We start from the raw sequence: 9,301 nt of genomic DNA, 5'->3' as shown, positions 1-9,301 counted from the left end.
GGCCTATCACCCTCACCTTGACCTCCTTCCACCTATCGCATTTCCAACACCCCTCCCCCAAGTCCCTCCTCCCTACCTTTTATCTTAGCCTGTTGGACACACTTTCCTCATTCCTGAAGAAGGGCTCATGCCAGAAACGTCGATTCTCCTGCTCCTTAGATGCTGCCTGACCTGCTGCGCTTTTCCAGCAACACATTTTCAGCAGTGACTTTTCTAATCATACTAGATTTCCGGAGTGTATTGTTAAGTCTTCCTTAATAATTCCAGAACATCCCTAATGACTCACGTTAGGCTAACTGGCCAATAGTTCAAAGCTTTATGTTGCCCTCTTTTATGCAGTAGCAGTGTTACATTTTAAACCAGTTGGAACTTTGTGAAATCATAGCTAGTGTATTCACGAACTCTGCAGCTACCATTTTTGGAACATTTGGATGTAGGTCATTAGGAACTGGAAATTTGTTGAATTTTAATTCCTTGAGTTTCTCCAGCACTTTTTCTCTATTAATGTCTATACTCTTGTTAGTCCCTAGATTACCCTTTCTTTCTCCATCCAATGTAACTTCTGACCTCTATTGGGATGACACCACAATCTCTGCTTCACAGACAAAACATTAATTTTAGTGACTTTCTTTTTTTGTTTACTAGTTGAAGCTCTTACAGTCTGTTTAAATATTTCTGATTAATCATTGTCATATTTTACTTTTTCCTTTATCAACTTTTAGTGGGCACTTGCCGGTTCCCTAAACACTTCCAACTGTCAGAGTTACTATCAGCACTCAGAATTTTTGAGAATGCAAGCTGACTTTATGCCTGAAAATGCCCAAGGAAGACCATGGGAGAAAAGTTGCCCTCATACGTGGAGTGGAACGCAATGGTGGGAAGCTCTCAAGTCACAGGCTGTATTTTCCCGTGCTTGTTGGTCATGAACATTTAGGTAAATACATGCTAGCAATGATGGAATCTCTGAGGCAGCCATTTACTGTTTGTTGAGGGCCAGGAAGGGGGCCTTTTTATCAAAGGGTGGGATGGGGTTTATTACCATTTATTAGGAGCTGAAGGGGTCTATTTGCTGAGGCCCAGAAAATTGGAAGGTGCAGAGTGGGGATAGGAGGAGGGGTGGGACTGAGAGGTTGCAGTTTAGTAGGGTTGGGAGGGGGTGTTAGTGAGCTGAGCGGGAATGTGGAGTCTGCAATGTGGAGGGGTAATGAGGCTAAAAGGAAGGTAGGGGAGGTGGAGAAGGAGACTGCAAGAAGGAGGTCACAAAGTGGGTAAGTTGTAAGGGGAAGAGAGAAGAAGGCTGCTATGCTTCAAAGGGGAGAAGAGAAGGAGGCTGCAGTGAGGGGTAACAGAGAAAGGCTACAAGGAGTGAAGAGAGAGTGCTTGCAAGACAAGGGGCAGAAGAGAGGGTAGATGCAAGTTAAGCAGAAAGAGAAGGAAAATGCAAAGGTTGGGGGAAAGGAAGCCTGCAAAGCAGAGCGAATAGTCTTAAATCAGTCAACAAAGGAACATTCAGTTAATTGGGAGTCACAGAAACGTGAAGGTAATTTGGTAATTAATACATGTAAATAAATGACACATCTCTAATCTCTTAAGGTTGCATTGGTACAGAGGTTAGTATATGAGGCAAAATGCAGCAGATGCTATTGTAATGAACACTGTTTCAATTGTTAAATTTAAATGTGGAGATACAATAAAAAGGCTAGTACTGACATAGAGTCACAGAGGTATACAGCACAGAAACAGACCATTCGGTCCAACTCGTCCATGCCAACCAGATATCCTAACCTAATCTAGTCCCATTTGCCAGCACTTCACCCATATCCCTCCAAACTCTGCCTATTCAAGTATTCATCCAGATGTCTTTCAAAAGCTGTAATTGTACCAGCCTCCACCATTTCTTCTGGCAGCTTATTTCATAAATGCACCTTTGTCTGTGTGGAAACGTTGCCTTTTGGGTCCTTTTGATATCTTGCCCCTCTCACCCTAAACCTATGCCCTCTAGTTCTGGACTTTCCAATCCCAGGGCAAAAGACCTTGTCTATTTATCCTATCCATGCTCCTCATGATTTTATAAACCTCAGCATCCGACACTCCAGGGAAAACAGCCCCAGCCTGTTCAGCCTCTCCCCTTGGCTCAAATCCTCCAACCCTGGCAACATCCTTGTAAATCTTTTCTGAACCCTTTCAAGTTTCACAACATCCTTCCGATAGAACACAGGTTAAAATCTTTCAGCTTTATACATATTTGATGGAAATAGATTAGCACAGGTCGGTGAAGTTCCAGCTAATCTATGTTTAGGATGATGGTTTTTGTATGTAGACGCGTGTGTCCATTCTTTTGAAAAAGTGATGTTGCAAACTGAATGCATGTTATCTTGCGTTAACTTAGATTCCCTTCTATCTAAGGAATTAATGGTTTCCTTGTGTGTGTGGTTTTAAATTTAAGGGAAGATTGACAATTATTGAGGATATTGATGAATTCTTCAAATTCTGCTCCTGCACAAGTCCAAATACCACAAATATCAAAGCAAGCAGAGAATGTATTACTACATGACTGCATCAACTAATAAATTTTTTTTTTTTTTAATTCATTTGTGGGATGTGGTCATCACTGGTTAGGCCCTAGTCACCCTTGAGAAAGTGGTAGTGAGCTGCCTTCTTGAATTGCTGCAGTCCACCTGCTGTGGGTTGGCCCATAATGCCATTTGGGAGACAATTCCAAGATTTTGACCCAGCGACAGTGAAGGAACAGAAATACATTTCCAAAACAGGACGGTGAAGGGAACTTGCAGGTGGTGGTGTTCCCATGTATCTGCTGCCCTTGTCCTTCTAGATAGTAGTTGTGGGTTTGGAACAGCTGTCTGAGGATCATTGGTCAACTTCCACAGTGCATCTTGTAGGTAGTACACCCTGCTGCTACTGAGTGCTGGTGGTGGAGGGAGTAGATGCTTGTGGTTGTAATGCGAATCAAGTGAGCTGCTTTGTCTTGGATGGTGTCAGGATTCTTGAGTGTATTTGGAGCTGCACTTATCCAGGCAAGTGAGGAGTATTCTATTACACTGGACAAGCTTTGGGGAATTGGGAGGTTAGGTACTTACAGAGTCATAGAGATGTACAGCACGGAAACAGACCCTTTGGTCCAACTTGTCCATTCCAACCAGATATCCTAACCTAATCTAGTCCCATTTGGCATTACTTGGCCCAAATCCCTCTAAACCCTTCCTATTCATATACCTTTTAAATGTTGTAATTGTACTAGCCTCCACCACCTCCTTTTGCAGCTCATGCCATATACACACCACCCTCTGCAAGAAAAAGATGCCCCTTCAGTGCCTTTTAAATGATTCCCCTCTCATCTTAAACCTCTGCCCTACTTGATGCAGTATTCCTAGCCTCTGATGTGTTCTTCTAGCTATTGTGCTTATGAAGCGAGTCCAGTTGAATTTCCTGTCAATGGTAATCTCTAGGATGTTGATAGTAGGGTATTCAGTGAAGGTAATATCATCGAATGTCAAAGGTCAGTGGTTAGATTGTCACTTATTGGTGATGGTCATAGCCTAGGATTTGTGTAGTGTGAATGCTATTTTTAGTGAGAATAGTTAGTGAGAATAAAAGTGTAGCACCTGAAAACCAAAATGTAGCGTTCAGGATAACATGAAGAACAGCCCTTAGGGGAAAAAAAATGTTGTGCCCTTCGTACTATTATTTTCAGCTTTCTAAGCCTCTGCTTTTACTCTAATGTTATCCTTAATTGCCAAAGTAAACCACAGGTAGATGTTTCTTGCTAAGATTTTGTTTTCAAAGAAATGTATTTGTTTTGTTCAACATTTTGAATTTTTTAGAAAATGTTTTCAACTGTTCATTTGAAGTTGTGCCTTTTTGTCGATTTACCCAATCAACCTTATCTCTCTCTCACCTTGTATCTCTGTAATCACTCTGTAATCACTCTCTCACTTTGTACCTGTGTAATTGACTTTGCTTAAGTTTAAAACTCTTGTTTGTAATTGGAGTTTTTTTTCCGAACCTAATGTTGAATTCAATTGTACGATGTTCACTATATCCCTGTAGATCCTTTACTAACTACATTACTAATAAAATATTCCTCACCTCACAATATTAGATTTAAAATTGCATTATTCCCAATTGCTTCCACAACATATTCCACTAAGACATTGTTACAAAGACATTCTACAAACTCATCTCCTAGGGTCGAGAGTGTGTTACTGGGAAAGCACAGTAGGTCAGGCAGCATCTGACGAGCAGGAGAATCGACGTTTCGGACATAAACCTTTCATCAGGAATGAGGCTTATGGGCCAGGGCTGAGAGGTAAATGGGAGGGGGTGGGTTTGAGGAAAGGTAGCTGAGAAAGCAATAGATGGATGAAGGTGAGGGACAAGGTGATAGGTCGGGGGGGTGGTTTAGGGAGTGATGGACAGGTCCGGAGGGCGGTGCCGAGTTGGAGGCTTGGGACTGGGATAATTTGGGGGGAGGGGAAATGAGGAAGCTGATGAAATCCATGTTGATCCTGTGTGGTTGCAGAGTTCCAAGGCGGAATACGAGGCGTTCTTCCTCCAGGCATCGGGTGGTAACAGTTTGGCGGTGGAGGAGGCCCAGGACCTGCACGTCCTTGACGGAGTGGGCAGGGGGTGGTTGAAGTTTTCAGCCACAGGGCAGTGGGGTTGGTGGATGTGGGTGTCCCAGAAATGTTCTCGGAAACGACCAGTAGCTGACATTGGTAGAGGTACAGGTAAATTTCTTTGGAAGGATCCCTTGGGGCCTTGGACGGAACTGAGGGGAATGGTGTGTGCACAGGTTTTGCAGTTCCTGCGGTAGCAGGGAAAGGTGCCAGCAGTGGGGCGTGGACCTGATGAGGAAGTCATGGATGGGAATGGTCTCTCCGGAGAATGGTTTCTCCTAAACTCATCTTCTGGTCCACTTTTGAAAATGTTACTTGTCTGTATGAAGTTCAAGTCTCTTACAACTCTTATACTGTGTTTATTGCAAGCTCCAATAACTTCCTGTTTATTGAACAGTGTGGTTTATAAAGTATTCCCACTAACAATTCTTGATCTTTTCTATTCAGAGTCTCCATTCGTAGTTATTGAATTTAGTAATTTTTTGAGCCAAACTCCTTCCTCACTGATGTCTTTATGCTTTTCTTTATTATCAGGGATAAGGGTTCACCTTTTCCGTCTGTCTGTCTTTTCAAATGGTTTTGAAGTTCGTCTTGGAATCTTTATTTTCTAACCTCATTCACCTTGTAACTGTAATTTCATAATAGCAATTAGATCCAAACTAGCTATCTCTATTTGTGCCACAAGTCCATCATCCTGTGGATGTTCTACACATTCAGATAAAGTGACTTCTATTTTATCTTTTTACTACTATTTATTGCACAGGCCTTACTTTCTGATGCAATAATACATCCATGACCTTGACAGTCATATTTTTTAGAATGTGAGGAAGAAGTCCATCAGGTCCTAAGGATTTGTAAAATTTAATTCCTTGACTTTCTCCATTATTTTCCTCTCCGGATATTAATTGTCTCAATTTATTTACTCTTACTACTCCCCAGGTTACCCTCTACTTCTTTGGATTTCCAAATCTCTCCATATAAACGCTCATCATCTGTTCATGTGAAGCCAATTTTCCCACTGTCACCATATTTCCTTGAGTTCTCACATATCTGTATGCTCTTAGAAGCAATGTTATTCATATGCAAATTCACCACAACTTACGGACATTTTCTTTCCAACTCTAAGTTCTTCTGTGGCCTGGAGAAGATGTCTTTATCCCTGGCACTGAGCAGGTAAATAGGCACTGCAACTGAATTGTAGAGAATCATATCTATCCTCATTATATTCTTTACTGTTATAATAACACTCCTGTTTACTCATACCACTAAAAATGACTTCATGTATCACACTATAATCAGTTTGTTCACCTCCCTGCAGTCTCAGCCAAGTCTTCAAGGCCCTTGATCTGTCTTACTCACAATCATTTCCATTTCTTTGTGGCATGACTGCCTCTTGGAACAAGTGTCCAATTCCTGTCCCTCTGATACACTGCAGTATCCGAAGCCTGTACTCTAGCTTATCAACTTGGAGCTGCAGTTTCTCAAGCAGCTGGAGATATGCTTGCCTTGGATCAAACAGTTGTCCACTAGCTGCAGCCACAACACACACCTCCATTGCCAAGCTAGTTTTGTGTTATATTTAACTAAATGAGTTCAGTTTAGAAATATCTCTCAAACTGTTACCTGTAGGTTATATTAAATAGAGTCATAGAGATATACAGCATGAAACAGACCCTTCGGTCCAACTCGTCCATGCCGACCAGATATCCCAACCCAATTTAGTCCCATCTGCCAGCACCCGGCCCTTATCCCTCCAAACCCTTTCTATTCATATACCCATCCAGATGCCTTTTAAATGTTGCAATCATACCAGCCTCCACCATTTCCTCTGGCAGCTCATTCTCTGCGTGAAATGTTGCCCCTTAGGTCTCTTTTATATCTTTCCCCTCTCACCCTAAACCTATGCCCTCTAGTTCTGGACTCCCCTACCGCAGGGAAGAGGCTTTGTCTATTTATCTTATCCATGACCCTCATTATTTTATAAACCGCTATAAAGGTCACCCCTCAGCCTCCGACCCTCCAGGGAAAACAGCCCTAGCCTGTTCAACCTCTCCCTATAGCTCAAATCCTCCAACCCTGGCAACATCCTTGTAAATCTTTTCAGAACCCTTTCAAGTTTCACAACACACTTCCGATAGGAAGGAGTCCAGAGTTGCACACAATATTCCAACAGTGGCCTAACCAATGTCCTGTACAGCCGCAACATGACCTCCTAACTCCTGTCAATACTCTGACCAATAAAAGAAAGCATACCAAATGTCTTCTTCACTATCCTATCTACCTGCGATTCCACTTTCAAGGAGCTATGAACTTGCATTCCAAGGTCTCTTTGTTCAGCAACACTCCCTAGGACCTTACCATTAAGTGTATAAGTCCTGCTAAGATTTGCTTTCCCAAAATGCAGCACCTTGCATTTACCTCAATTAAACTCCATCTGCCATTTGATTAGATTCCCTACAGTGTGGAAACAGGCCCTTCAGCCCAACCAGTCCACACACATCCTACAAAGAGTAACCCACCTCTGACTAATGCACTTAACACTATGGGCAATTTAGCATAGCCAATTCACCTAACCTGCACATCTTTTGTGACTGTGGAAGGAAACCAGAGCAAACCCACACAAACACGGGGAGAATGTGCAAACTCCACACAGTCACCCGAGGCGGAATTGAACCTGGGACCCGGGTGCTGTGAGGCAGCAGTGCTATCCACTGAGCCACTGTGCCGTCCAAAGCGACCATCCAAGCAGGGACATGAACCCTGGACCCTCAGATTAAAAGTCTGATGCTCTACCAACTGAGCTACCCAGGCTCAGCCCATTGGCCCATCAGATCAAGATCCCGTTGTAACCTGAGGTAACCTTCTTCGCTGTCCACTACACCTCCAATTTGTGTCATCTGCAAACTTACTAACTATACCTCTTATGCTCACATTCAACTCATTTTATACACCTCTATAAAGTCACCCCTCAGCCTCTAACGCTCAAGGGAAAACAGCCCCAGCCTATTCAACCTCTCCTTATAGCTCAAATCTTCCAACCCCGGCAATATCCTTGTAAATCTTTTCTGAACCCTTTCGTGTTTCACAACATCATTCTGATAGGAAGGAGAGGCGCTGTGAGGCAGCAGTGCTAACCACTGTGCCACCATGCCACCGTGGGCGGCACGGTGGCACAGTGGCTAGCACTGCTGCCTCACAGCGCCAGAGACCCGGGTTCAATTCCCACCTCAGGCGACTTTCTGTGTGGAGTTTGCACATTCTCCCCGTGTCTGTGTGGGTTTCCTCCGGGTGCTCCGGTTTCCTCCCACAATTCAAAAATATGCAGGTTAGGTGAATTGGCCATGCTAAATTGTCTGTACTGTTAGGAGAATGGGTCTGGGTGGGTTACGCTTCGGCGGGTCGGTGTGGACTTGTTGGGCCGAAGGGCCTGTTTCCACACTGTAATGTAATGTAATCTAATCTAATCACTGCATGCAATATTCCAGAAGTGGCCTAACTAACGTCTCATACTTTAACAAGTAATGCTATAAGTTTAATGTAATTCTTAAATCTCTCCGGTACTAGTTTAAATTATTGCCACCTTTGAGAGGGATGTTTTTAAAAGAAAACTCACCAATCTGCTGAGCTAATTAATACTTTTGAATACTTAACTACTGAAAACTGAAAAAAATCTCCTTTCTCCTCCACACCTCATTCCCATTTTTACTAAATTCCCAAGTTATAGTTCATCACATTCCTTCTTCATTGTTTGCTTTTTGTGCTCCCATTCTCTGAAGGGAAGAGACATGCAGAGGAATCTTGTATACGAATTACTGCAGATGCTGGAATCTGGACTGAAAACAAAAAATGCTGGAAATCACAGTGGGTCAGATAGCATCCGTGGAGTGAAAAGCTCTGATGAAGAGTCATAGAGTCACAGAGATGTACAGCATGGAAACAGACCCTTCGGTCCAACCCATCCAGATATCCCAGTCATGTAGATGGGATATGCTTTCTTAACAATCCTATCCACCTGGGTGGCCATTTTAAGGGATCTATGTATCTGCACACCAAGATCCCTCTGTTCCTCCACACTGCCAAGAATCCAATCCTTAATTCTGTACTCAGCTTTCAAATTCGGCCTTCCAAAATGCATCACCTCGCATTTATCCAGGTTGAACTCCATCTGCCATCTCTCAGCCCATCTCTGCATCCTGTCAATGTCCCGCTGCAGCCTACAACAGCCCCCTATACTGTCAACGACACCTCCAACCTTAGTTTCGTCTGCAAACTTGCTAACCCATCCTTCAATCCCCTCATCCAAGTCATTAATAAAAATTACAAACAGTAGAAGCCCAAGGACAGAGCCCTGTGGAACACCACTCACCACAGACTCCCAGGCAGAATATTTTCATTCTACTACCACTCGCTGTCTTCTGTTGGCCAGCCAATTCTGTATCCAGACAGCTAAGTTCCCCTGTATTCCATTCCTCCTGACCTTCTGAATAAGCCTACCATGGGGAACCTTATCAAACGCCTTGCTGAAGTCCGTATACACCACATCCACAGCTCGACCCTCATCAACTTTTCTAGTCACATCCTCAAAGAACTCGATAAGGTTTATGAGGCATGACCTGCCCCTCACAAAGTCATGTTGACTGCATTTAATCAAGCCATGCTCTTCC

General features: G+C 43.3%; 1 protein-coding gene and 1 non-coding gene across 2 annotated transcripts in view; both read right to left on the bottom strand.

Moving 5' to 3' along the window:
• The window catches only part of gpr45 (G protein-coupled receptor 45), a 90,518-nt gene that overhangs the window by 77,525 nt on the left and 3,692 nt on the right, over nt 1-9,301 (bottom strand). The window lies entirely within an intron of this gene.
• On the bottom strand, nt 7,376-7,448 carry trnak-uuu. The gene has a single exon. It is a non-coding gene; the product is annotated as a tRNA-Lys (tRNA).

This window comes from Chiloscyllium plagiosum, chromosome 6, assembly GCF_004010195.1.
Source record: "Chiloscyllium plagiosum isolate BGI_BamShark_2017 chromosome 6, ASM401019v2, whole genome shotgun sequence".
In the NCBI taxonomy this organism is placed as follows: Eukaryota; Metazoa; Chordata; class Chondrichthyes; order Orectolobiformes; family Hemiscylliidae; genus Chiloscyllium; species Chiloscyllium plagiosum.
The sequence above is the reverse complement of the archived record's forward strand: the minus strand, read 5'-3'. Positions and strand labels throughout refer to the sequence as shown.